Here is a 27,605-nt window from a genome sequence, read left to right on the forward strand (position 1 = left end):
CCTGGAACTGAATAAAGAATTAATACTACCCTAAGAAGATACCTGCATCATCATAAGTGAAACGGCCTAGACGATCTACCTACCCTCGGTACAACTGCAGCGATCAGCAGCATCACACTACCATCGGAGAAAGAACAAACGGAGCGGTCAGCAGCATCGCACTACCATCGGAGGAAGAACAACAGAGCAGTCAGGAGCATAGGAGGAACACGCTGCTCATGATCGCGTGAGGCTGGAGAATTGGCTGAGACGACCGCGTGACCGCACTACCATCGTAGGTAAAATTACCGGAGTGGTCAGCAGCATAAGTGGAGCATGCTGTTCGAGATCGCGTGAGGCTGATGTGCGGAGCAGCGGTATGAACCAAGCACACTGCCTGTTATGCGGTCAGGGAACAATTATATTTGGGCAAACAGCAGTGTTTGGAAAGGATACGCTGTATCGGAAGCGTTATTAGCGGGTGTGGAACTCGCTGCCTGTGATCAGGTGATGCCAAGAGAAAGCGGAGCTGCAGTACGAAACAAGCACACTGCCCGGGAAACGGCTGGTGCATAATACAAGTAAGATCAAATCAAATTTACCGCAAATATGCGCTAGCAAGCGGTATCTTGCACATAGAACTCTCAGACTGGCCTGAACTTTTTGCCTGTACCCAACATGGTGGCTATTTAACGTCAGCGCGAAAACAAAAACCAACTCAATGAAACACCCGCCCATGGGAATAGCAAGTCTCGTTTCATGAATAGGACACACACACAACTAGTAGAGAATCGATTGCTCGATCTACTCGAGAGAATTTTTAGCTGCAATTCATCTGCTGCTTGTTTCAGTTTGCTGCCTGACATTAAGATAGCGAATGTGAACAATCATTGCTCGGTGAGGGAATTTGTCTCAGATGGCTGCCTGACCTTAAGATGGCAGAGGTGAATAATCAATGCCCAGTGAGGTAATATAAGAGATAGTGATAAAACATGGAATATTACAAAGTACGGTGAGGTAACATGGCAGGAAACTAATAAACTGATAAATTGTACAACCATGAAATACATTAAGGTGGCCACTGATGGAGAGGACCTAGCCTAGGAAGCTCCAGGCTGAAGATTTCTGTTTCTAAAATCCCCACCTAACCTAGCCATCCTCCACCAATGCCTATTTGATTTGATTTAGTCTTATCATTATTACTGGCAACCAGCTCACAAACTGAGGGTGATGAGGGTTGTCCTAGAGAGCGTGTGACATGTAACGGTGCATCCTTCGAAGAGCCCGAGATGGGCTCAAGTTAGCTCACCAAAAAGAGAGCGATTTCCTACTACAGTATCACAGGTCGTTCCCTCTGATGAAAAACTCTGTGTACTCCCACCTTCACGAGCCCCTAAAGTTGTTGCGCTTCTATTCCTGCGGTCATTCTCACAAAACACCTAGTAATACATCAGTTTCAGTTATGATATTGCATAGTAAACTAGATACATGAGTTCTTCAGCCTTCACTATCCACTATGCCCGCCCCCTTTTTCGTGGGTCCCTACTTTCAGGACCCCCTTCTAATTGGGATACCGCTCCACCCTTACCCTTTTGGGCTCCTACGCTACCTCAGTCAACATGGCACAAAATATTTACCAGGTCTCTAACCCTTTTGTCCAATCGGGGGCAAACTCTGTTAAGATCATATACCCACCCAACCTATCGCTAAAGGCTAAAAAAAACGTTAAGCACAATGCCCTCAAGAGATGGCCCGAAACACTGATATCGGACACATATACATCAAATAAGGGCACTTTAGTAACTGATCTCATCTTCTACACAAACAGTAGAGCGCAGTGGAGAAAGGTCCTCACCTCTATGCTGCACTCGAAACAGACCAAAACTCCACATGATTTTCACCTAACCACACTTCCATCCACGACTCTTATGGCGGAGCTGACTATCTCCCTTTACAATAATGGTAATATCCTTACCCAAGCGTCGGATGTGACCTCAAGCTTTTCAATTCTGCCTTTTTGAGGTTCAAGAACTCTCTAACTAACTCCAACACCTCTACTGACAGTCAAAATGTGCCCCTCAATGGCTCTGATACAGAAGCGATTGACGGCCCCTCCTCCCCACTGCCCTCGCTCACGTCTGCTAACACGATCCCCTCAGCTCGACCCAATTTAACATATGCTATCTCAACCCCCCACACCATGAACTTTGAAAACCCATGTCTACCTTATGCCGATGAACGTTTAACTGACCAGAGTACATCCCACCTGGTTGATAGCCATCCCAATGTTCCTCCTCTACCTTGCCTCACTTCCTACCCTCAATCCCTGGTATCACACACTATTCGTTCAAATAACGGGAATGATTACCACCCTACCAACCCTAACTATCAGACAGGATTGGATACTCACACCTTAGGCCCTGAATCTTCTAATCTCATGGCCAGGAACCTTGTTGATGTCTTCTACACACTTAACAATAACACATACTCACCCTCACTATCACCTCAGGCTTCGCCACCCTCTACTCCTCCTAACAGCACTACGCCTCTCCCTACTCCCAGACCAAAGTCTGATCCCTGTTGCGAGTATGACCCTATCTCCTTATGTAACTGTGCCAATGATCCTTCCCAACCCTCTACTTACCATACCTCAGTGAACCTATCCCACCTGCACGAGCTACTCCTGCGAACAAATGCTTATATAATCAAGGCCTGCAGAAGAAGATTGATGACCTAAAACATGATATATCGGTAGTCAAAGAACTAGTGCAAACATTATGCAGTTCTCCTTGAAGATGGAGAAACATAAGGTATCATCCCCCACGCAGAGTTATGATAGCCTCAATCCACAGAAGCTGTACTCTACCAAAAACACTACCCCATTCTGCTGCTATCCTAGCTCCAGCTGGAGCTCGAGGGCTCTACCTAACCACCTCTCTCGACCCACACAGACCCCTACCCCAATTATCTAATGAAGACATTCTCGATATACTTGGGACCTCCACTGAATCAAAGATGGTCTCCCACCCCAACTTTACTCTTAACATCCCCTCAATCATTTCTAACCATGACGGGGAACCAAGCCTCAACCTCAGAAAGTTGAACACAGAGAACCTACTTCACATAAATACCTTGACTCAGGAAATGGTCACTTCCAACTGGCACATCAGCGCGATGCTGCTCAATTGTAGATCAGCAGTGAAACATGCAGCTGATATTTCTGATCTCATCATTGCGCATAATTTGGACCTTATGATCATCACTGAAACCTGGCTCAGTAATACCTCCTCCCCAATTCTTGATATCTTAATCCCTCCTGACTACTCTATTCTCATTGCCTGCATTCTTGGCTCCGCTCATTGCTTACCATTCTTGGCTCTGCTGACTTGAGAGCGGACACGAGACCTACCAGAGCGCCTCTTGGCGCTTGTCTAACCTGACGCGCGTTCTTGGCAGCGCTTTTAAAATTTACCTGTTGCTTATTTGTTTTTCTTTCTTTTCCTTATCCCTTGTTCTTAAATCGATAGCGCCCTCACCTGCACTATAATTGTTTGATCCACTGCGTTTTGCGGGTCCCGGTTCCTGTGGGCTGGTTGTAGGAGCCCAGTGCTTCTGTGGCGGCCATATTGGATGAGGGGCGCGAGCTGCACGCTCTAGTGGCTCTGGCCTTGGACTCCTCATAAGGGAGTCATGCTCACGCGCAGCGGTCACGCGCTGCGGTTGCGCCGGATCACCGCCGGAGTCACGCCCGTCTGCGCCCGTCAGCGTCCCGGAGGCGGGCGGGGCGGCGGGCGGGGCTCCACCACCGTCTGACTCCGTCGTAGAGTCCTCTTGGCACCATTATACATCAGGTGAGCTACGCTCACTTCGCCCTCTCCCTCCCCCTCAAGGGGGCTGCCGTACCGTTTTTCCTGGTCGGTTCAGGGGTAAGTGCTGTTGCCCTGGATGCGGTTGGCGTCCGAGCTGTACCGTGTTCTCTTCCCCCATTAAACTGATCGAGCATGCTGGCCATCTTTGCATGCTGCTTAATACCAGATCTCTTGCCAGACATGCGCAGGAGATTTTTGACCTTTTAGAGCTGGAAAAGCCCCTTTGTCTCATGTTAACTGAGACTTGGCTGGGGGATTTTTCTAACCCTGATGTGGCAGCGGCTATCCCTCCTGGCTACAACATCTACAGGCAGGATAGACCCAAGGGTAGGGGCGGAGGAGTGGCCCTGGTGGTGCAGGAAAGTGTGGTTTGTTCCATCCTGCCGATTGATGACATCCGGGGCTCTGAGTCCCTTGCTTTTTCCATCACCCTGGCACCTCACCAATCCTTCAAGGGTTTGTTGGTGTATAGACCACCTGGCCCTTTGGGCACTTTTTTTGAAGACTTTGAGTCCGTCCTTTCTGGGCTGGCTCTGAAAGCGGCTCAGTGCGTTGTCGCTGGAGACTTCAACCTCCACATGGATATTCCATCAGACTCGGATACCATCAAACTCTTGGAGGCTACTGCCCCCTTGGGCTTAACGCCGTTTCTCGTGGGACCTACCCATGTGAAGGGGCATACCCTGGATCAGGTTTTTTCTACCATTCCCCTTGAGGTGAAGGAGATAATTCCGGTGCTGTGGTCTGATCACTGGCTGGCCAAATTTTTGGTCAAAGGCGCGATGAGACCTGTTAACATGGGGTCTCAGCAACAGCGACGCGCCCACCGGGCTTATCATTCTGTAACACCGGCAATGCTCGCGCAGGCAGCTCTTGATCACCCGTGCCCTTTTACGGGCGATCTTGAGAAGGACTTGGAAGCTCTGCAGGGCTGGCTATTGGACAGACTTAACGATCTCGCCCCAGTGATGGCCCCCCGTTCTACTTTGAAATGGGTTTCGGCCCCGTGGTTCACGGCGACACTGGCGACTGCCCGGCAGTCTTGCAGGGCGGCAGAAAGAGCTTGGCATGCCCAATACGATCCTGAGGCTAAACTGCTTTATAAATCTGCGGTGAAGGCCTATCAACGGGACATTCGTTCTGGGAAAAGGGTCTACCTTGCTGGGAGAATAGAGGCTGCCTCTAACTCCTGCAAGGAAATCTTTTCCATTGTGAAGGAATTTACAGCTCCCCGCTCAAATGTCGCCCACGATATGCCCTTAAAGTCCTGGGCTGCGGACCTTGCCAAGTTCTTTACTGATAAGATTAAGCTTATTCAGGATTCTCTCCATCTGGTGGTGCCTGCGGGTGAAACCTGTATAAGGGAGGACCCCCACCTGGCTGTTACATCTGGCCCGTTGCTGGCAGCTTTCCCTCTCCTGTCGGCCGCTGAGTCGTTAGGACTCATGGGCGCACTCAAGTCCGGCTCGCCTTTGGACCCCTGCCCGGCAAAGTTTCTTTCTAGAATGGCGGAAGTCTTAAATCCCTTGGTCAACCCTCTACTTAATTCATCACTGAGCCAGGGCTTGGTCCCATTAGCCTGGAAACAGGCTATGGTGATCCCCCTGCTGAAAAAGCCTGGCCTTGACCCGGAGGCGTTGGTCAATTATAGACCAATTTCTCTCTTGCCTGCCTTGATTAAAATTTTGGAGAAGCACATTCAAATGGTGCTCTCCAATTTTTTGGAAGTGCATGAGCTTTTGCATGCCTCCCAATCAGGCTTTCGCCCTAATCTCAGTACTGAGACAGCACTCCTGGAGGTGTCGGAAGACATCAAAGGAGTTCTGGACTCTGGAGGCAGGGCCATGCTGGTCATGTTGGACCTGTCGGCGGCGTTTGACACCGTCCCCCATGATCGCCTGCTCTCGAGACTTTTCGAGATAGGCCTCAGGGGGACGGTGCTCAGCTGGTTTTCTTCATTTCTAGCCGACCGCCGACAAACGGTCTGGACCCCGCCGGATTCTGCTGTGATGCCGCCACTGGGTGTTGGGGTCCCTCAGGGCTCTATTTTGAGCCCGACCCTCTTTAACATCTTCATGACCCCTTTGGCGGCACTGGCGGAGTCTTTTGGGGCCCGGATCGTGTCCTATGCAGACGACACTCAGCTCCTCTTCTCCTGTGAGAGGGGAGGAGATTTTAACGGGGAGAGCATCCGGGATTGCCTTGGGGCTGTTTTCAGATGGTTTCATTTGAGTGGCCTCAAGTGCAATCCCGAGAAGTCTGAGGTGCTCTTCTTTGGGTGTGCGTCTGACCCTGACTGGCATGGCTGGTGGCCTATTAACATGTTTCCACCTTCCTCCCCATCTTTAGTTGCCAAGAATCTGGGGGTTAAGATGGACAAGGGCTTGTCGATGAGAGCCCAGATTCTGGGAGTGACGGGCACGTGCTTCGGTCTCCTGGAGGTACTAAGAAAGTTTCTACCCCTGTTGTCGGAAGAACATCGGAAACTGACTGTGCAGGCTCTGATCGGGTCCAGGTTGAACTATGCCAACGTCCTCTACCTGGGCCTGCCGGAGTATCTGCTACAGCGCCTCCAGGTGACGCAGAACGCGACGGCAAGAGCCATTTACAGCTTAAATAGGCGAGCTAGGGTGTCGGGCCTCTTGCAGGCCCTGCACTGGCTGCCTATTCGCAAGCGTATTATTTTTAAGACGCTGACTTTGACCTATAAGGCCCTGCACTCTGGAGGCGCAAAGTATCTCCAAAGGAGACTGTCTTTTTATCATCCGGCCCGGGCGCTTAGATCAGAGTCACAGTTTTTGGCTGTTGTGCCGCGCGTCCAAAAAGCCCGCATTGGGGGTCGCTCCTTTGGGTTGCGTGCCCCCCAGCTGTGGAACGCCCTGCCGCTGACACTTCGTGGCGCCACTAGCCTGCTCGCTTTCAGGAAAGGTCTTAAGACTTGGTTGTTTACTTTATAGGCTGTTCTTCTCTGTTTATTTTATCCCCTCTCTGTTTTTATTGTCGTGTTGTGTTATTCTCTGTAGGTCTCGCTGTGAAAGCGCCAGGATACTCTTTTTGAGTCGCTGCGCGCTATACAAAAGAAACGTAACATAACATAACATAACATAACATAACATTCATCGCTCCAACCTCACTATAAAACTATCCTCTTGTACTGTCTTATCCACGTGTGAACAGCTAGGCTCTGAAATCTGGAACAAAGGCAAGACGATCTGTGTGCTAGACTCGATATATCACCCTCCTGGTGACAATCTAGTCTTCACTGAGCAAATCATGGAGGTCATCAGTTCGAGCTCGGACCAACTCTGCCACATATTCCTCGGAGACTTCAACCTCCATTGGAATGACACAAATGATCCAATTTGTCCATTCCTTTAAGACATTCCTCTCTGACCTCAATTTCTCACAGCTCTGTAAAGTCCCTACTCACAATAAAGGCACCACTCTAGACCTCATCATTGCCAAAGACAACTTCATACACTTAGGGAAAATCCTACCCTGTGACTGGTCTGATCACTTTCAAATTCCCTTCCTAATATTAGTTAAGGGACCGGATCGACAAGGGCAACCCCTTAAAGCAAAACAAATGATATGCAATATGAGGGACCTCAACATTAACTTGTTAACCTCAATCACCAAAAATAAACTACAGCCTTCCTTTAATTTGACCAACCATGATGATCTTTCAGTGCACAACTTTAACACTTTTTCTAACATTCTTGATTCTGTTGCTCAGAAACAGCTCAAAAGGATCCCAGTCAAACTCTCTAAACCATGGTTTTATGGTGCCCTAAATGATGAACGGCGCAATCGAAGACTCTCTGAGAGACTCTGGAGAAACTCCCCTTCCAAGACAGCACTCTCTCAATTAAGAAAGTTGAGAAGCATTTACAACAAACATATACGCTTGGCAAAAACCGAACACTTCAGATCTCAACTGGATGGAGCTAAGAATAGACCCAAAAAACTCTTCGAACTCATCAAGGAACAAACTATCCAATCCTCTAACCAGAGCGCCGCTCCGCTATCCATGCTCCCTAGTGGTGATGATTTTACAGCTCACTTCGCTGAAAAAACAACAAAAGTAGAGCTGGAGCTATTACCCACCGTCCCACTTTATTATCCAAAATACCACCTGCAGATTCAGGGGAGGGGGCTGAATCCTTGACAATTCGCCACCAGCCTTTGGGTAGCTCTCTCAAAAACAACGCTACTTGGAGCAGTTTTCTGCTTCCAGACTACACTGAGATAGTTTGCAATATGACATCCATCAAACTCTCCAACCACTTTGGAGATCCACTACCTGCCAAGCTCTATAAAGATTTAATTTCAGCCGTTCTCCCTCTTTGGTCCAAAATCATTCATGAATCTCTCATATATGGAAAGATCTGGGACTGCCTAACAGTCGGGCAAGTTAGTACCATTCCTAAAAAGCCCAATGTCGACCTATCAGATCCTAACAACTTCCGACCTATCACCAGCAACATGACTCTAGCGAAAGTGCTGGAAAAATGCATTCATTCACAGCTCTGCAAACATCTCCTGGATCCTCACCAGTCAGGATTCAGAGCACGACACAGCACTGAAATGGCACTAACGCACATCGTTGATGACGCCGTGAGAGCCCTTGACCAAAATGTCCCTTGTCTCCTGATCCTTCTAGACCTGTCCTCTGCCTTTGATACCATCAAGCATAAAAACTTGATTGATCTTCTACAAAATAGGATTCGATTGCTGGGCCCGGTACTAAATTGGTTTACCTCCTTCCTTCACAACCGCACGCGAAGGATCAAAGTTAATCATGCCATTGCTTCCAGTACCCCGGTCCTAACTGGAGTCCCCCAAGGCTCGATGCTCTCACCCACTCCCTTGAATCTATTTATGGAGCCTCTTGCAGTCATTCTGAACAGAGCCAACATCCAATATCACATGTATGCGGATGACACGCAATTGTACCTGAAGATTACATCACAGGAGGACATAAAAACTTTTAATTCTGCACTTGTACAAACTCAACAATGGCTATCCCAAAACCATCTCCTTCTAAATGCTCTCAAAATGGAATTTCTTTTGATCACCCCACCTAATCACTCAGCTCCTACCCGTGACTGGATTAAACAACTAACTGCTCTGAACTGCACACCTCATGTTGGAGATTCTGCCAAATCTTTAGGTGTCACCTTGGATGAACACCTAAATATACAAGCACATATCAGCGATACTACTAGGGGAGCCAATTTCCAACTCAACACACTGAAGAAAATCAAACCATTCCTCCCCCCAAAGACATCAGGCTGGCGGTACAATCCTTGATTATCCCTAGATTGGAATATGGATTGGTGACCCTAGCAGGACTCCCCAAAGCCAGCTTAGCCCCACTCAGAGCTACCTTGAATGCTTCAGCCAGGCTTTTAACAGGATCTAGGAAATTTGATCACATTTCACCCGACCTGTTGCAGTTAAACTTGTTATCTATTGAAGGTAGAATCAGACTCAAGATTGCTTGTCTGACTCATAAAGCCATACACCACAATACCCCATACTACCTAGCAAATAAACTTGAGCTATCGGGTTCTAGCAGGACCCTCAGAAGTACGTCCACCCTTCTCTTGAAGCCACCAAGATTCAATAAGAATAGATTGTATAACCGTGCGTTCACCGGTCTTGTTCCTAGAATCTGGAACTCCTTACCATCCAAGATCAGATCAAATCCTTCTACTACTTCCTTTAAAAAACTGGTCAAAAGACTACTAATGAACAAACTTTAATCGCACTGATCTTATTAGGGTCTTTTTGTTAATAACCAAATTCTTGACGTATTCTCACTGATTTTCTATATGTTTTTACCTTCCTTTTACATTCGCTTTGTCCCAGTCCTCGTTAGCTCCTTTAACTGCATCATATGTTGATTTTTGCTTGATCCCCTTTTGTTAATATTCCTTGATCGCACATCTTGGTTCATTCTATTGCATGATGTTTTACTCTGAGCGATACATGGCGCCTCTAATACACCCTACTCGTTACTCTTGAATGTTCTCCCACACTTTGTACTCTCACTTACCTCCTTTTTGTTTTGTTTTGTTTTGTATAATGGCCGAAGACTACTCTGTACAGCGCTCTCATACCCATTTGGGTTCTTGTTTGCGCACTATAAAACTTTTCAAATAAATAAATTAGTTGTAACTTGAATTCACATCATTATTCAACGATTCCCATAGAGCAATGATTAAAGGGCTGGACTGATTTTATTAGTATTTTATGCATGGATTTGATGAAGTGATGTCTTCTTGCTATGTTTTGCTGTGTCAATCAGAATTCCAAACAAATTTGAGCGGGAGATGCATTACAGGGCAGACAAAAGACACGTTTATATGTTTTGACTTGTAATCTATCTAACATTTTGGAGTACTTTCCATGCATCACCGTTCTTGCGTAAGTTAGAGATGGGGGTAGTTTTGCTTTGATAACAAAGAGCAATGGTTCATAAGAGGGGACATCTAGTTTTTTATCAAGTAAATTGAATGAATGTATTAGAGCATTATTTTTCCTAACCACATACTGTTGGTGTGCATTAAAATAAAAAATAAAAAAAATTAAAACCTAAGTATTTATGAACCCTGACTTCTTCTATGGTTAAATTATCCAGCTTGATCTTTGGTGCGGCATGGGGATTGTTCCCAATACGCATGGTTTTTGTCTTGATAATGCTAATTTCCAATTTATTGAGTTTTGTACATGCCGCAGTTTCTTTTATGAGTCTTTGAAGTCCAATTACTGTGTGGGGCCTAGCACCCGCCTCGGCTGCGGCCTAGGTTTGGGGTCGGGTCCCGCCTGGTGCGCTAGCCCACCGGGGTTTGGTGTGGTGGTGCGGAGGCTCTAGTCTGTCACCTTTGGTTGTGCCTTTTGTCCGTGGGGTGCTGGCTCCTGTACCCTTTGGGTCGCTGTCGGGCTGGGCCGGGGTGTTCACCGCCGCGTCCATCTGGCAGTGGGGGTCTCCGGTGCGGTTCAGGCTGCAGAGGCACTGCGTTGCGCTGCTGTTGGGGACACTTCTCCCCCATTGAGCCCCGGCCCTATTTCGGTGATATCCGGTGCTCCCACGCTGGCTGTACTGTGAGATGCTGGACGACTCTAAACGACGCATTTCTTCATCCTGCTGCCTGCCTCTGGTGACGATAATCTTCTGCCTGCTGCTGGCTCTGGCCTGGGCCTGGTGCTCCCTCTCCCGGCCTCCTGCTGCTCTCTGCCCTGTGAGCGGCCGGTTCCTGCTGCTGGTTTCAGTCGCGGCCCGCTGTCTCCTGCCTTGCCTCTTGCCCTGGTGATACATCGGCCATCATTGTTCCCCACTCTCGCCTGAAGTTCCTTAATTTGCGGCTGACCTCATCTGCTCTGGGGCTTCTCTTCACCTCCAGGTGCCCCCTGCATGTAGTTGAGTGCTGAGCCGCCTGTGACTGCTTGCCCCTGCTGCCTTTACCAGTTGTCGCGCCTGCTGCTCCTTCCCTGCCGGAGTCCTGACGTTTCCCGGGGGCCGGTGTCCTGTGTCCAGGGCCTCCTGTGGTCGGTGGGGTCGATGACCGGGCCTTCTGACTTGGCCCCAAATGACAGCCATCGAACCCTTAACTCTCCTCTAATACCCCGGTCCGTGGCCCCGGTGTGGGGGAGAGGTCGGTGGGGCGGCTGGCCGTGTGTGGATGGCATTACTGGTCTGGCACTTCTCCTACTTACCTGCACGGTTGCACCGCGTGTCGAGGGTCGGCGCTCGGCTGGTGTGCTTGTCTCCCGGACATCTGGGCCTCTGGTGGGCTCCTCCTGCACTCCTCTTTCAATCCTTGGGCCTGGTGGTCTCCTCTTCGCTAGTTGGCCCCGCGACGAGACGCTCCGCCATGGGGAAGTCAGACCCCAAGCAGCCCAAGATAGCCTTTGAACTCCGCAGGTCCTCCCGCCAGGATGGTGCGGGCTTGGAGGTAGCGGACTCCGCCGGGGCTCCATATGCCCTCCCTGGCCGCGAAGATGATCTCATGGCTATATTGTTGGAGGTGAAGTCAGCTGTCACCGGGATTGCCTCTCAACTGGAGCAGCTCTCAGCTCACCTCGACTCGGTGAAGGCCCGGGTGGACTCCCACGACAACAGGCTCCTTCATGTTGAAACCAGGGTCTCTGATGCTGAGGACGTGGGAAGAACAAAGACGTGGAAGCGTGCTCCCGTCAGAGCAACCTCCGCCTTACGGGCCTTCCTGAGTCCACCAATATCTCAGAGATGGAGGACTTTATGGAGGACCTGCTCAGGGAACTCTTCGGGGACGTCCTTTCATCCTTCTTCGTGGTGGAGCGAGTGCACCGTTCCGTAGGCCCGCGTCCCCGTCCTGGTATGCCTCCATGCCCCATCGTGGCCAAAATGTTGAACTTTTGTGACCGAGATGCCATCCTCCGGGCCGCCAGGGACAGGGCCACCATCACACACCAAGGCAATACCCTCCCATTCTATCCCGACTACACCATGTCTGTGCAGGCCGCGAGGAGAGAATTTCTGCTAGGCAAGCGACTCCTCCAATTCCTTGACGAGCCGTTTTCGAAGGAGGGGATACTGGTGGCAAACAACAGCCTCCCGAGTGACAAGGCACCCAGGCCTTGACGGCCTGCCCGCTTCCTTTTATAAAACGTTTTCCACTCTTCTGGTTCCGCACCTAGCCGCCATGTACAACGAGTCCTTCGAGATGGGTGCGCTCCCACCGTCCCTTTGCGTGGCCGCGCTGACCCTCCTTCTCAAGCCTGATAAGCCTGCGGATCGGTGTGACTCCTACCGCCCCCTCTCCCTTATTAATATAGATAACAAGATCTTTGCTAAATTAATTGCCTCTCGCCTCTTACTATTAATGCCCACCATTGCACTCCCGGATCAATCTGGCTTCATCCCCGGCAGGGCTACCTCCCACAATCTCCGAACCATCTTCTCTGTCTTACATCAAATTAATCATGAGCTCCCAGCCGTGGCGGCACTACTAGACGGCACAAAGGCGTTTGACACCCTGGACTGGCCCTTCTTATTCTACGTCCTGTCTCGAATGGGCTTTAGTGCCCATTGTTTGCAGAGCATTCGGCTCCTATACACTGATCACACGGCCCGGCTCCGTATAAACGGACTGGTGTCTGATCCCATTGCCATATCCCGTGGAACCAGGCAGGGGTCTCCTTTATCGCCCATGCTTTTCGCTATTGCTATGGAACCCCTAGCCGCTCAGTTGCGGCAGCACCACACCCATAGGGGTATTGGTTTTTCATCCCGCTCTCTCTTGGTATCTATGTATGCGAATTACATAACCCTTTATGGCAACCTCAGCCCCCTGGTGCTAGAAGTCATTCAGTTCGGCGGGCTCTCTGGCGTCCAGATTAACTGGAATAAGTTCCTTCTCTTTCCCTTGACCGATGCCACACACCCGTTCGCTCCTGATTTTCCCTTTGAGCGGGTTACCTGGGGATTTGGTTGAGCCGGGACCCGGACGAGCTCTGGCGATCTAATTTCGGCCGCGCGGTGGATTGGTTCGAGTCTAGGATCCCTCAGTGGAGCCGACTGCTGCTATCCCTGGCGGGTCGTGTCGCTACAGCCAAGATGGTGGTCCTCCCTAAATTCCTCTATCTATTTTCCAACATACCTATTCACCGCACGTCGTATTTCTTTCGTCGACTCCGCTCGCTTGTGGTGTCGCTGGTGTGGGCCGGGCGGCAACTCCGGATTGCGTATGATATTCTAACACTTCCTATGTTAGCAGGTGGATTGGGTGCCCCGGATTTCAGAATGTATGCCCTCTGTGCTCAGGCAAGCTTTCTTCATTTTTGGTTGCATCCCACCCCTTACCAACACCATGTCTAGGTGGAATAGGATGTCGCCTCCCCCTGGCCCCTGTCCACGGCCCTATTTGACACTGCGGTTTGGCCCCGGGCAGAGGGGAATACTAGGGAGACGCTGCGCTGGGCATGGCACAGCTGTGCCGCCTTGCAGGTGTTTCTCTTTTGTCTGCCAGCGCCGTACCCATTGTTGACCACCCGGATTTTCCGGCCCTGCAGTCCTCTGATATGTCTTGTCACGCGGCGTCACGGGGCCTTAAGACCGTCGCAGATCAGTACCCGGACGACTCCTTCTACTCCATCCTGGAGTCCGCGTCCCTGATGGACACTCTCCTTTTCTATCAGCTACGTGCCACCTGCCGGAAACTACACCCGACCTACCCGCACCCCCCGCCAACTTTCCCAGCATTGGATTATGTGTATAACTTGGCGTCCCCACGCAAACTTGTCACCAGATTGTACGCCCTTACTCTGCTGGCCTCTTCCATCTCCTTGACCCGTGCACGCGACGCTTGGAGCGTGGATATCGGCATGGAGATTTCGGATGCCGATTGGCTTTACTGTTGCAACCAAACTCCCAAACTTTCCCCAAACTATCGGCTTCGCTTGATCCACTTCAAGTTTTTACATAGGTTTTATCGCACTCCGGTGCATCTTCACCGCTTGGGGCTTAGCCCCGAAGACACCTGCAGGCACTGTTCGGCGCCGGCCGCGGACTTTGCTCACTTGTCCTGGCTCTGTCCTAAGGTGCAGGAGTTCTGGATAGAGGTCTGTTCCATTATTTCTGCCATTACCGATGCGGACATACCCCCGGACCCCTCTGTTTGGACCCCTCCCGCCGGCTGATTTCCATGCTCCTGGTGCTGGTGAGGCGCAGGATAGCTATGTGCTGGTGCCGTCGTCCTGCTCCTGAGGTCGAGGCCTGGTTGGAGGATGCCTCCCATTGTCAAACGCTCCTCTCTGAGTTTTGGGACCTGATGCCGGTCAGATCGCGGCCGGTTGATATTTGGGGCCCTCTGGTTGCCTATCTTCTTTCCCGTGCCCCTCCTGGTGGAGCTTCCTCCCCTGCACTCCCCGCCGGGCCTGGGTCCATGGCGGCCGCTGCTGTGGACGACGCCTGATCGACTTTTCCTACCCCACCCTTTGACGCGCTGCCAGCTGCTTCCTCCCCGGCGTCCGCGGCGGTCACTGTAGGGGTCGATGCCTGATCATCTTTCCAAACCCCGCCCTCTGTATGCACTGCATGTAGACTCCTCTCGGGGTTGCCTCTCCCGCTCTCCCCGCCGGCCCCTGGTCCGCGGACGCTGGTGCTGGGTTCCTTCTGTCCCCCTTCGGTCGTAGCCTTGACCGTCCCTAAGCCTTTGTCCCTAGGGTTCCTGCCCTTCTTGCTATTAGCCCAGGTGGTTTTTCCTTTTTTTCTTACCAGGGAGCACAGCACTGTTAAGCCAAGGATTCCAGAAATGATTGCTGAGTATTCGCTATCTACTGTAATGACATGGTTCTGTTAATCTGTGATCTGCCGCCCTGCATGATGTAATGATATGGAGATTTCTCTTGCACTGTGTTGTTGTACTGAGTCAGCATTAAGAAAATGATAAATACAATTTTTTTTAAAAGTGCTTCCCACCAATGTAGGAAACACACTTGACCCACTGTGTGCCAGTCCAAGAGCATGTAAACACATAGCACACAGATACATTAACGACAACAAAGGCCATAGACCATGTCACATAGTACACTTGGAGCAAGCCATCTTATTATAATATAAACATCTTCGATGATGGATATACTAACTGTCCATCTAATACACATGCAGAGTGCCAGTACAGAAATCATGGTGAAACTGGCCCTCTTCTGTGATGTACTATGTGAGTAAACATGACATTCGATACACTGTAAAATATGTGCAGTGGTCAGACTCACTGTGTCTTACACTACACACCCCTTAATGTCCTTGACCATTGCATAGCTACACGTGTCATGGAGGTCACAATTAGGTACCTGATCTTACATTCTCCCACTCTTGTCACAAGGTGTAGGCCTGTCCTGTGTACTCCTCAGGCCTCTAATTGCTGCTTCATGAATAGGAGGGTGGACAACACATATGTCTTTCTAAGTTATTTTAGTGAGGGTACATTGTGCATTTACTTGACTGGCCTGAAGGCTTTTCCCTGACGAAAATATTGGTCCATCACAAGAATCACATGCATGTACAATGAAAATGATGACACAGTGCATACACATGTGAGACTCTACACATAATGGAAACAAAAGAAGGATGACATGTCCACTGTACATTTAGCAGATGTGTGAGAGGTGACTTGCTACCAATATAAACAGATACAGGCCTTGTACTCGGGTGCAGACTGGACACATCTCCATAGGATCGTTATCAAAGCAGTACACACAATAATCAATACCCTCTTGCCATTCTACATTTTGCATCTCACAAATGATCACTTGCAGACTTAATGAACTATCACATGACATAGCACAGGGAATGTGTTTTCAGAGTGAGAGTTCCTCAAATCAGCAGTGTAACTGTACAACTGCTAAACCACGTTATTTCCATAACATCATTGCAAGCAGTCATGGATCTGGGGGAATAAGGCTATACACCCCATTGACGTAGTAGGTAGTGTATCACATATTTACATGCTCCAATCTCAGAACAATATGTGTGACGTTTGGGTATTACAGAGCTGTACCAGTGTCTATGGTGCTGCCCTCCCCACATACTCAAGTGAAAAAATGTCAACGTCATGTGTGGCCCATGCTGATAGCAAAATCGGAATGCATTAACATTGGCTTGCACTTACATGCACATACTACTGTACAGTAGCATAATGTGAGCATTCTGAGCACTCTAAAACCTTTACTCAAACACTTACCACTACCTCTGGAATACCATATAGCTGTCCGTGCTGGCCAACGACCGCATCCACCAGGACCTCCAGCTCTTCTTGGTGAAGGGACGGGCCCTGATGCTCTCTGTACGAGCCATGACTGGGTCCAATGAAGAGGTACAGCAGAAGGTGGTGGTGATGAATAGCAGGCAGTTTGTATGCAAGTGATAGGTGTGGCTGTCACACAGACATTTATAGGCCCCCTAGGGTTGTTCCAGTGGTACTCTGCTAAGCGATTGGAACCTCTGGTTTGCATCTTTCAATTGTGACCAATGCCTGTCACTGCATTGGCGCAGCATGCCTACCGCAATGTTTAAATTGAAAGGCACTACTGCAATGGCGGTTCCCATTGGCTGCAATGGCCTTCACATAGGCGGTGTCACACCGCTGGAGTCAAGATGTCTCTACCGCAATTCTGCATCATTCAATTGGGGCCAATGCCTTTTACCACAGTGGCAGAGCATGCTTATTGTGATGTTTAAACTAAAAGGCACTACCACAATGGCGGCTCCCTTTGGCTGCAATGGCATTCGCATAGGCGGTGTCACCGGGTCAGGATGTCTCTACCGCAATCCTGTATCATTCCCTTTGGGCCAATGCCTGTCACCGCTGTGGCGGAGCATGCCTACTGCGATATTTTAATTAAAAGGCACTACTGCGATGGCGGCTTGCATTTGCTGCAATGATGTTGGCATGGGCGGTGTCACACCATGGGGGTCAGAATGTCTCTACCACAATCCTCAATCTTTCCAATGCCTGTCACCGCAGTGGCGGAGTACACCTATTGCACCTGTAAACCCATTGTGCATTAGCATTCTCGTTTTGCGAATTGCATCACTGATAACAACACATTTACTAAAACTAATTACAGCTTGAGAGTGTGACATTTAACTTAAGTATGCCTAGACATATCATGGCAGTACACATGATTAAATGCATTGGTGTGTCCATACTCACATGTCATCCATGTGGGCATGCATACAGATTTCATTTTGAATTGGGTATCATTTTGTGAACATGCCAATGTGTGTAATGCAAACTCCTCCCACAGTCATTATGGACTGACCACGCAATGTGCATATATGTCTGTATTCAGTGCTGTATTTATATTGATAGTTGTCCAGCTTACACTGGCTGGGCTCATTTTGTAATGATGTGCTTAGTGTGAATAATGCTTGAGGTTGTGAAGTAACAGCAGCTACATACAACACAGCATTGCTGTTGTGAGCTACATGTGCTGTGTCAGCTACACACAGGGCTGGGGACACATGATATAGTAGTTTACCATATAACATACACATAGTCTGATGTGGATATGAAAGTAGGGATTATGTACACCCTGGCTACCTGAATGACTACAGGAGATCAAGGTGTTCATGCATGTCACTTGTGCATTAAGCTGTTTTTACAGTTCTGTCATTGTTGTGATTGTGGTTGTGTTAATCATTATGTAGGCTGTTACCCGCATCTCTCTGACTCATTTTTACATGTCTCCCCTGCCAGAATATGTAGTAGAAGACCACCTGTGTATCAGCGTTTTCCGAGAGCTGGAGACAATGGAGGATACAAACATCATTAAGAAATTCCATCTGAATTGCCTTACACTTCAAGAGCTATGTACTCAGTTGGAGCCCCATTTGATACCTCACAGAAGATATCCAACAGCTTTGACACCAACAGTAAAGGTAATGGCCGCCCTGTATTTCTTTGCCAGTTGGGATGTCTCAACTTATGTTCAGCATGTTGTTGTGTGATATCCTGCCTGCATTGTTGACCTACAAGGACATTCACTTTCCAAGGAAACATGGATTGGCAGATGTAAAAGGGGAATTTTATGACCTTGGTCACATACCTAATGTTCTTGGAGCCATTAACGGTACACACATTGGACTTGTTCCACCACAGAGATGTGAGCACATCTACCGTAACAGAAAGCATTACCATTCAATAAATGCGCAAGTGGTATGCCAAGTGTATCTGATTATCTCCCACATATGTGCCAAATGTCCGGGTTCTGCACATGACTCCTACATTCTGTGTAACAGCATCATCCCACAATTAATGGATAATCTGCATCCAGAGCGTGCGTGGCTTGTTGGTGATTGAACTTTGTCTAGTGTGATATATGTGTTACATGCTGTTCTCCTCAAAATGTCCTATTACAAATTTGGTCTGTGTTCCTCACAAGTAGGTAACTCTGCGTATCCCAACCGGCCTTGGTTGCTGAGCCCACTGAGGAATCCAAGGACACCGGGGAAAGTATGCTTTAATGATGCCCATGGGAGGACACGTCATGTAGTGGAGCTTGCTTATGGATTTCTGAAGGCTAGATTTTGGTGTCTGTACCAGAGTGGTGGTTCACTACTCTACTTGCCCCAACAGGTGTGTCCGATCTTAGTCGCATGTTCCACAACCAGGTCTTGCTCAAAGAGATCCACTGATTCTGGAAGATGATGAACAGCAGATGCCCCTGCTGCAAATCCACACATGGCCAGTGATGATTGAGCGAAAGTTACCATTGAGCAACTATGACTGTGTCTGTTTGCTTTGTTGTTAGTGCCGAAGCATAGATGATGTGTTAGGATGCTGGCTGATGCTGGAACACTGCTAAGGGTAATGTGTGTGGCACAGTGTTTTTGTTTCCACTTACCTCATGTCTATGTTGATGGTGTTGGTCAGAGATATGTGGGATGAATAGTGTACGGTGTTGACCAGTGGTGTCTTGTTGCTGTAATGACATCATATGACAACTCAACGTCGACTTCTTGTGTCTTTCTAGATTCCTCCGCACCATCAATGTCTCATCACAATCAAAGCTTGTAGTACATTGGAGTCAGAGTTTACATTGTACATACTGGGATTACCATGGAACTGACATAAAGGCTTAGCTGTGTAAATTGTGTTTATTTTCTTTTATATTGTGTTAAATTTAAAGTGAATGAAAAGTTAGTTATGCTTAATGAGTGTATGAGTTATCAGTGATGGTAACAGAGACAAATAGAGTGGTCACCACAACAACTAAATTCCACAGTCCAACAAACTCCTGCCATCAAAATGGCAATGTGGGATTGGATAATCAAGAAAGTCAATGTTCAGTGCAACTCTGGTGACATCACAGTTGGCTCAGAGACTTGGCTTTGGTTTGTGTTTTGCCACGGCATCCTTCTGTGGTGTTTCTCGGATGTCCCCTCTTGTGTTTGGCAGGGGGTCTCTCCTGCAGGCTCAGAGGTATCTGAGGAATCATTATCTTGCAGCTCACCCCTCTCTGTGGCCGCAGCTGAGTTGACGGGAGTGTCAGCAGGCTGGCTACTGGAGGATGGGTGAGCCGTCATTTGATCTGCATGTATGTCCCTCAGAACACCCATAAGCAGGCTCATGAGATCCACAAGTTGTCCTATTCATGTTTCCATGGACCTCTGCAGCAGGCAGAACTCACACAGTTCCTCTACAACCTGGCCATCTGTCTTTGCGATGCTGGCCAGGGCTTCTGTCTCAGTGTCCTCAAGTGAATGTCCCCCGGTTGCCCTCCCACCTGCACTGCTGACACGGACCTGGGATGTTGGCTTTACATGCACCAGCAAACAGTCCCCGTAATCCTGAGGTTGGGAGGTGATGTTGGTAACCACTGAGACAGGGAAAGTGTTGCAGGCAACGGTGGTGATGGTGGAGGTGGCTGCAGCACAGGGCGTTGTAGCAGGGGTCAGAGTAGTTGTTGTCACTGCTGTGTTAATAGTTGTAGTGGTGATGGTGGGGACAATGAGGCCCTGAGACTGAGTGCGTCCTGGCAGTCCTGAGGGACCAGTTTGTTGCTTCTCATCCAAGAAACGTAGAGAATCATCATCAGAGAGTTCACATTCCAAGGGTGAGACATGCTTTGCTGGTTGGTGGGGTTCTCAGCAGCTGTTGATTGTGATTTTCCTGTTGAACAGAGGTTAGCTTGTCAGTTAAGTACACTGCACAAGCTTGGTGACCCAGTTTTGGATGGTTTAGTTGATACGCTAAACTTTTTACATCGGACTCACTTTGTATTGCTAAAAGATTATCAGCATCATGACATGATGTAGAGGTACATACATTACTTGTTATTAGGTGACGTGTATATAACAACCATTTGACATGTACAGATAGTGTGTTTACAAGGACATGTCATCATCTACCACCTTGGTGCACATCCACTTTGGTTTATGCTGGGATATTGTAGACTTATCTGAGAATTTGTTTCAGCAATGCCAAAACTGCCTAATTTTAGTTGGTCAAGTTTGTTTGGAATCAAGTAGTTTTGTTTGTTTGACAGATTGTCCATGCATGTGTTGTGTTCATGTGAGCCTTCATGCTCTGTAACAATGGGACTTATGCATTGCATTGTGTGCTTTGCCTGATTGGGCCCTGAATTTATTTGCATGGGACTTTGTGATTCAAAGTGTGATTCCTGTGACATTTACATGGGCTTAGCTGAGTGTGCACTGGATGTGACATATGGATCTGTATAGAACTGGCTAACAAGTGAGGAATGTGGTCGCCCTATGGCTCCATGCACTTAGAGAAGGATGAAAGGGTGCATGTGCTATGTACATGTAAGTGGCACTGTGAAGGGAGATGGCTGCCACATAGCTCTTCGGTGGGGGGGTGTTACATCCTACTCTGCTGTGAGGAAAGGAAGCCTGGTGGGAGTTGTGGTGTTGGCTGCCTGTGCACAACCCCCGCACTCTATTGAGAAGGCTACCTCCCTGTGAAGTGGATCAGAGGAAGGTAATAGGTTACACATGGTTCATGGGTAGGGGGAGTGTTCCATCCTGCTCAGCTGTGAGGCAAGGGGACCTGGAGGGAGATCTAGTGCTGGCTGCCTGCCCACACCCCCTCCATGTTGAGATGGCTACCTACCTGTAAGCTGAAGCATAGCAAGGAAATGGCTGCCACATGGTTCTAGGTGGGGGGAGTGTTCTACCCTGCTCAGCTGTGAGGCAAGGGTGCCTGGTGGGAGTTGTAGTGCTGGCTGCCTGTCCACACCCTTCCTGTTGAGAAGCCTACCTCCCTGTGAAGTGTAGTAGAGGAAGGTAATAGGTTAACAAACGGCTCCTGGGTGGAGAGTGCTCCATCTTGCTCAGCTGTAAGGCAAGGGTAGCTATTGGGAGCTGTAGTTCTGGCTGACTGTGCACCCCCATCCCTGTTGAGAATCCTACCTCCCTGTGAAATGGAGCACAGGAAGGAAATAGGTTACACGTGGCTCTTGGGTGGGAGGAGTGTTCCACCCAGCTCAGCTGTGAGGCAACAGGACCTGGTGGGAGTTGTAATGCTGGCTGCCTGTCCACACACCCCCTCCATGTTGAGAAGGCTACCATCCTGTGAAGTGGAGCAGAGGAAGGTAATAGGTTACACATGGCTCTTGGGTGGGGGCAGTGCTCCATCCTACTCAGCTGTGAGGCAAGGGGGCCTGGTGGGAGTTGTAGTGCTGGCTGCCTGTCCACATCCCCTCCCTGTTGAGAAGGCAACCTCCCTATTAAGTGGAGCAGAGGAAGGGAATAGGTCACACATGGTCCTTGGGTGTGGGAGTCCATCATCCGGCTCATCTGTGAGGCAAGGGTGCCTGGTGGGAATTGTAGTGCTGCCTGCCTGTCCACACCCCCCTCCCTGTTCAGAAGGCTACCTCCATGTGAAGTAGAGCAGAGGAATGTAATAGGTTACATATGGCTCTTGGTTCGGGGGAGTGTTCCACTCTGCTGAGCTGTGAGGCAAGGGTACCTGGTGAGAGTTGTAGTGCTGGCTACCTGTACACATCCCCCCTAGGACATATTGCTAGCTACCTTTGAGGTGAGTCAGAGGAAGGAAATTGTAGATATGTAAGATGTTTTGGGAAGAGTGTGTTGTACATAAGTACATTCAGGTATAGAAAGTGTAGCTTTATAGTTTTGCAAGACAGACCATGGCAGTGGGATGGGATACATTTGTTGGTACCACTCCCCCTGCTATTCCTGTGAGCCTTTCTGGATGCAGGATGTCAAGCACCTTCTCCTCCCATTCAGTGAATGTTAGTGGTGGCATGGGAGGGCCACCGCCAGTCCTCTGAGCTGCCTCATGGTACTACCTCGCCCCTACCCTAAAACTACCTCAAAAGTTAATTAAAACAAACTTATCGTAAGTGACGAAACATGGCTCCCAGCCGCGAGGTTACGACTTCCAAAATGACCTAAAAATGAAACAGATAGTTAGAAAAGTGAGGAAACTAAAACAAAAATGGCCGTGTAATAAAAATGAAAAAAAAAGAGTTACCCCAGATAGAAAAGAATGGAGTAATATTATTAAAATACAAAAAAAGTATATTTTTTATATATTGTAAAAAAATTGCAAATGTTCCAAAAATATGCAATATATATATTGTAAAATATATATTTAAAAATATAATATTTAATAGAAATTTAAATGTACGTATAATTATTGCACTGTAAATGTACAAGAAAAAATGTAATGTATATTGAAAAAACATGTGAAAATATGTATTTGTAAATTATTTGATATATAAAATATTATTTGAATAAAAATAACATTCAATATACTAACTAATAAAATAACCAACACATATGTAAAATACATTTTATATAATAGTTTTAAAAAATAAAATTATGTAAAATCTATTACAAAATAATGTAACAAAAAATACAAATGTTTACTTTTTATCGTCAAAAATATATAACAAATGCAAATAAGAACAAAAAACTGTCAAATAAAAAAAACTTGTGTAATCAATCAAAATGTTTATAAGAATAACTAACATACACATTCTTGTCTCATTTAATATACATACAAAATGAAATAACTAATAAACAATAAAAATGTCTATGCCCAACTCTAAAACCACCAAAACTCAGGGAAAGTGCTGGATAATAAATGTAATTAAATTACTATTCCATCTCCAAAACCAAGACAGCTCGGGAAAGGGCTGGATAATAAAACTATTTCAATTACTGTTTCAACTCCAAAACAAAATAAACTCAGGGAAAGTGCAGGATAATAAACCTAATTAAATTGCTATTCTAACTCCAAAACCAACAAAACTCAGGGAAAGTGCTGGATAATAAACCTAAATGAATTACTATTCCAACTCCAAAACCAACACAACTCAGGGAAAGTGCTAAATTATGAACCTAATCAAGGGGTCGATTAGGATGGCGGTCGGAAAACCATTCCGACTGCCGTTGTAGCCGAAATTAACCGTCCGCATGTACCGCCGGAAAACCGGCGATCAGATTAGGATGAACTGCCAGAGTAATACGACCGCGGTGGGCGGATTCCACGAAAATCTGCTGGGAGCGTGCAGGGTAGGCGAAAATCCGTACGCAGCGGTTGGATTTGATGCGAAAGGCCCAAAACCGTGGCACGGCCAGCGGATTGACTGTACGTGAAATTAGGATACGATTACGGTGGCAGCGGAATGATCAGCTGTTTCCAACCGCCGCGATTGCAACTATTGATAAATGGGAGAGCCGGCGGAATGGCTGTTGTATTCCGACTGCTGCGATTGCTCCGGAAGAGTAATGGCGGTCGAAAGCAAACACACAACAAGGCTACCAAGTGTGGCCATTAATCTGGCTCAGCCCCAATAAACACCAAACACACCCCAATGACACATCCCCTTGGCAAGTAAAAAATACAAATCCAATGTCAACCCACAAACACACCTGACATAAATACTCCATTTTGATCCACCCACATAGCTGAGTATAAAACCGGCCCCTTCCCTGACCAGAATCCTTTGCACTACTCCACAACTGAAGGGCCCAGACCCACAGCACAAAGGAGAGGCAAATATGCCCACATTACACCATCACAACCACACACACATCACCACCACCACCTTCACACCTGCACCTTTCACCCATTTGCAAATCACATTCCATGCCACAGAAGAAAATGCCCAAATTCTCTTTCAATGAGTTGTCAGTGATGGTAGATGAGGTAATCAGAATAGATTGTATTAACAGAAAATAATACCTGTGGGTCTAACAACAACTATCTCTGTGTTCACATGTGTATATACTGCAACAATGTGTGGTCAAATAGAACTAGTAAGTTGCATAGGGACTAATCACTGTGTGATATTGTTCCCATCAGTTATCCGTTCTGAACCGCCCTGGTCATCATTTGGGCCATTGCACAGAGTGGTACGTCCACCCTGCACTCACAAGTGTTCTTACTAATGATAACTGAAAAGCAGTGCTAAACCAAAAAAATGAGTGAAAGTGCTGATTGTTAAAATTGGATAGTGAATTTGAAAAGAACCTCATTTATTTGTGACATCAATTCACTTCCAAAGTTAAAATATATCAAATGCAAAGTAACAGTAGTTTAAACAAATATCTACTGCAAATGTTTTCAGGTCGACATGTTTCTGCAGTTGTGTGACCCTAATGGTGTCTACTGCTTCTTCAGGACCAATAATTTACCTTGCTACTGCTTAAACAAACGGGTGAGTGCATAAGGAAACAAAAAGGATTTCACCTGATACGGTCCTCGCATCTCTGTTTGTGATGAAATCATATCCATGCGTCCCATTTTTAAAGAGAAGAAAAAGAACACATAACACAGAAATAGTGAGACAACAATTCACTTAGGAATATTATCAATCAAATGAGCTGTGTGGCTTAGCCCATGCTAGGTATGATGAAACATTACCTACCCCTATATGAATTAATAGGGTTATCTCTCACTCACCTAGAGTATGGAGGATAAGCACCGCTCCTCACCTGGCTACAGCTCAGGAAAATGGCGCATTGCTCTGATCAGAGAAACCAAAATGAAAATGGTGAGGACCCCTAACTGTTGCTGCTGTACATAGAATCCACCCCAAAAACATTTTGTGCCTAAATCGGTCTAATCTCTTAATTCAATAACTAGCAGCTAGTAATGAGTCTTGCTATCAAATTACAAGGCATATATTACGTAAGATTTAAGATAATTCCCCGCAGTAGTTATAATGTGCTTCTAATGGTCAGATGCGAGCGTAGTTTTTTACAAGCGTAGTTTTTTAACGAGCGTGGTTTTTAACCGGGACCACTAGGTCCCCGCTACCCCAGCGAAATGCTAGAAATCGACGGAGGTTCTTACATGTCCGTCAATACGCCAGGCGGGCATCCGGGCTGTTTGGGGAGGCACCGGAATGCCTTACTTTGCCTCCATTTAAAGGAATCTGATCCGGAATGCCCTCTTCCCGTGATGGGCGGCGCATAGTTCTGACGCACATGAGAGTAACTTGCTCTCATTGGTCAATATAGCGCGTCATACGTGTGCGCTCTAGAGGCTCATGGGAAATGTAGTCTCTGATGTCGTATTTGTAGTATTATTGTTCCGTGACAGTTACCGAGTAAAGGGTAAAGGGTATGGGTAAACTCGTAAGAGTGCAATCTAATATTTGAATCTTTAAGATGTCATTCCTAAAGTTATTTCTGAGGGGAGACCTCTGCTCACTCAATTAAAGAATAAAGAATAAAGGTAAAAAGGACCACCCCCTAGCTCGCGTACCCAGATACCATACTGTCTCCAGATTGATCAAACTGGTCACTTGTGCTATATCAAAAAGCCAGAGAACTGGATGTAATTACGGATCTTACAGACATCAGCCTCTCCAATTATATACAGCTAGTTTAGTCTTTTTACACTTTTTATAAGGGGGATTATGTGCCTTATCAATACTTAAAGGGCAATCTTACACGTTAATGATACTATATACGTCTAAATTGTATGTGCTCTGGCGTGAGGAATGCAGTAATCGCTAAGCACATCTTCACTGTTTGAATAGAACATTTGCTTAGAAATGCGCAATTATATTTGTGAAGTGTAGTATCCCATAAAGAGTCATATATCCCCAAAGATCACATGTACTGGAAAAGACTTTATCGTCTGGCTCTTACAAAGTCATCCAAGGGATATCTTCGTTGAGGCCGCTCTTATCAGAATTCAAACGATATACCCATTTCTGCTCTATTTTAAACAGATGTTTTGAAATGTCAGTGACATGGGGAGGAATATATGGCTGTTCAAGCACAGTCCAGGTAAAACCAGTTGGTTTATGGCCCACCGTTAGGAAATGATTTGTGAGGCGGGTCGCTTGTTTCCTGCACCTGATTGTGCTTTTGTGTTCTAATATTCTCGTTTTCACTTCCCTCGTTGTCATCCCAACGTATTTCAATTGACAAGAGCACGTGATCAAATAAATAAGGTTGGTGCTATTACAGTTTGTGAACCTCTTCTGTTCCCACCGTCGTGAAGTACCTATGTTGATACTGGTAGAATGGGTAGTCTGAGGGCATGCCGCACAGATCCCGCATGGATGATGTCCCTCCACGGGGGGCAAATCCCAGAGAGTGCCAACTTGATGGACCTTTCTTGTTTTCGGTCTAGTATGCACTAGACGGTCTCTCATGCTCGTCCCTCTTTTATATGCGAAAAGTGGTTCAGGCAGTGTATCAGGACCAGTGTTCAAAATTTTCCAATGCTTTTTTACGATTTTTTGTATAGCATTTGACCTTGTATTAAAGGTATTTACAAATGTGATCCTTTCATTCTGAGGTTTCGAAGGTGTCAATTCAAGGAGTGACTCACGATTGTTGTTCGAAGCCCTTTTCTTGGATCTCCGAATCAGCTTTTTTGGATACTTCTTTTGAAACAGCCAGTTTTGAAGGGTATCTGCATGTCTCTGGTAGCTTTCCTTTGTGGTGCAGTTACGTTGAATCCGTAAAAACTGGACAAAAGGCAGATTGTCCCTTAGCGCCTTTGGATGACAACTGTCATATTGAAGTAAAGAGTTGCGAGCCATGGGCTTCTTGTACAACTCAGAAATCAAACCTGTAGGGGTGGCTATGATCAGTAAATCCAAAAATGCAAAACTGGATTTTGAGTACTCAACAGTAAAGCGCAAAAACCTGTTCTGTTCATTCAACCACTTATGGAAAGTTTTAAGCTCAGACTTTGTTCCATGCCATACGACAAAAATATAGTCAATATAGCGTTTCCAACCCTT

The sequence above is a fragment of the Lissotriton helveticus genome, chromosome 1_1, assembly GCF_964261635.1.
Source record: "Lissotriton helveticus chromosome 1_1, aLisHel1.1, whole genome shotgun sequence".
Lineage (NCBI taxonomy): Eukaryota > Metazoa > Chordata > Amphibia > Caudata > Salamandridae > Lissotriton > Lissotriton helveticus.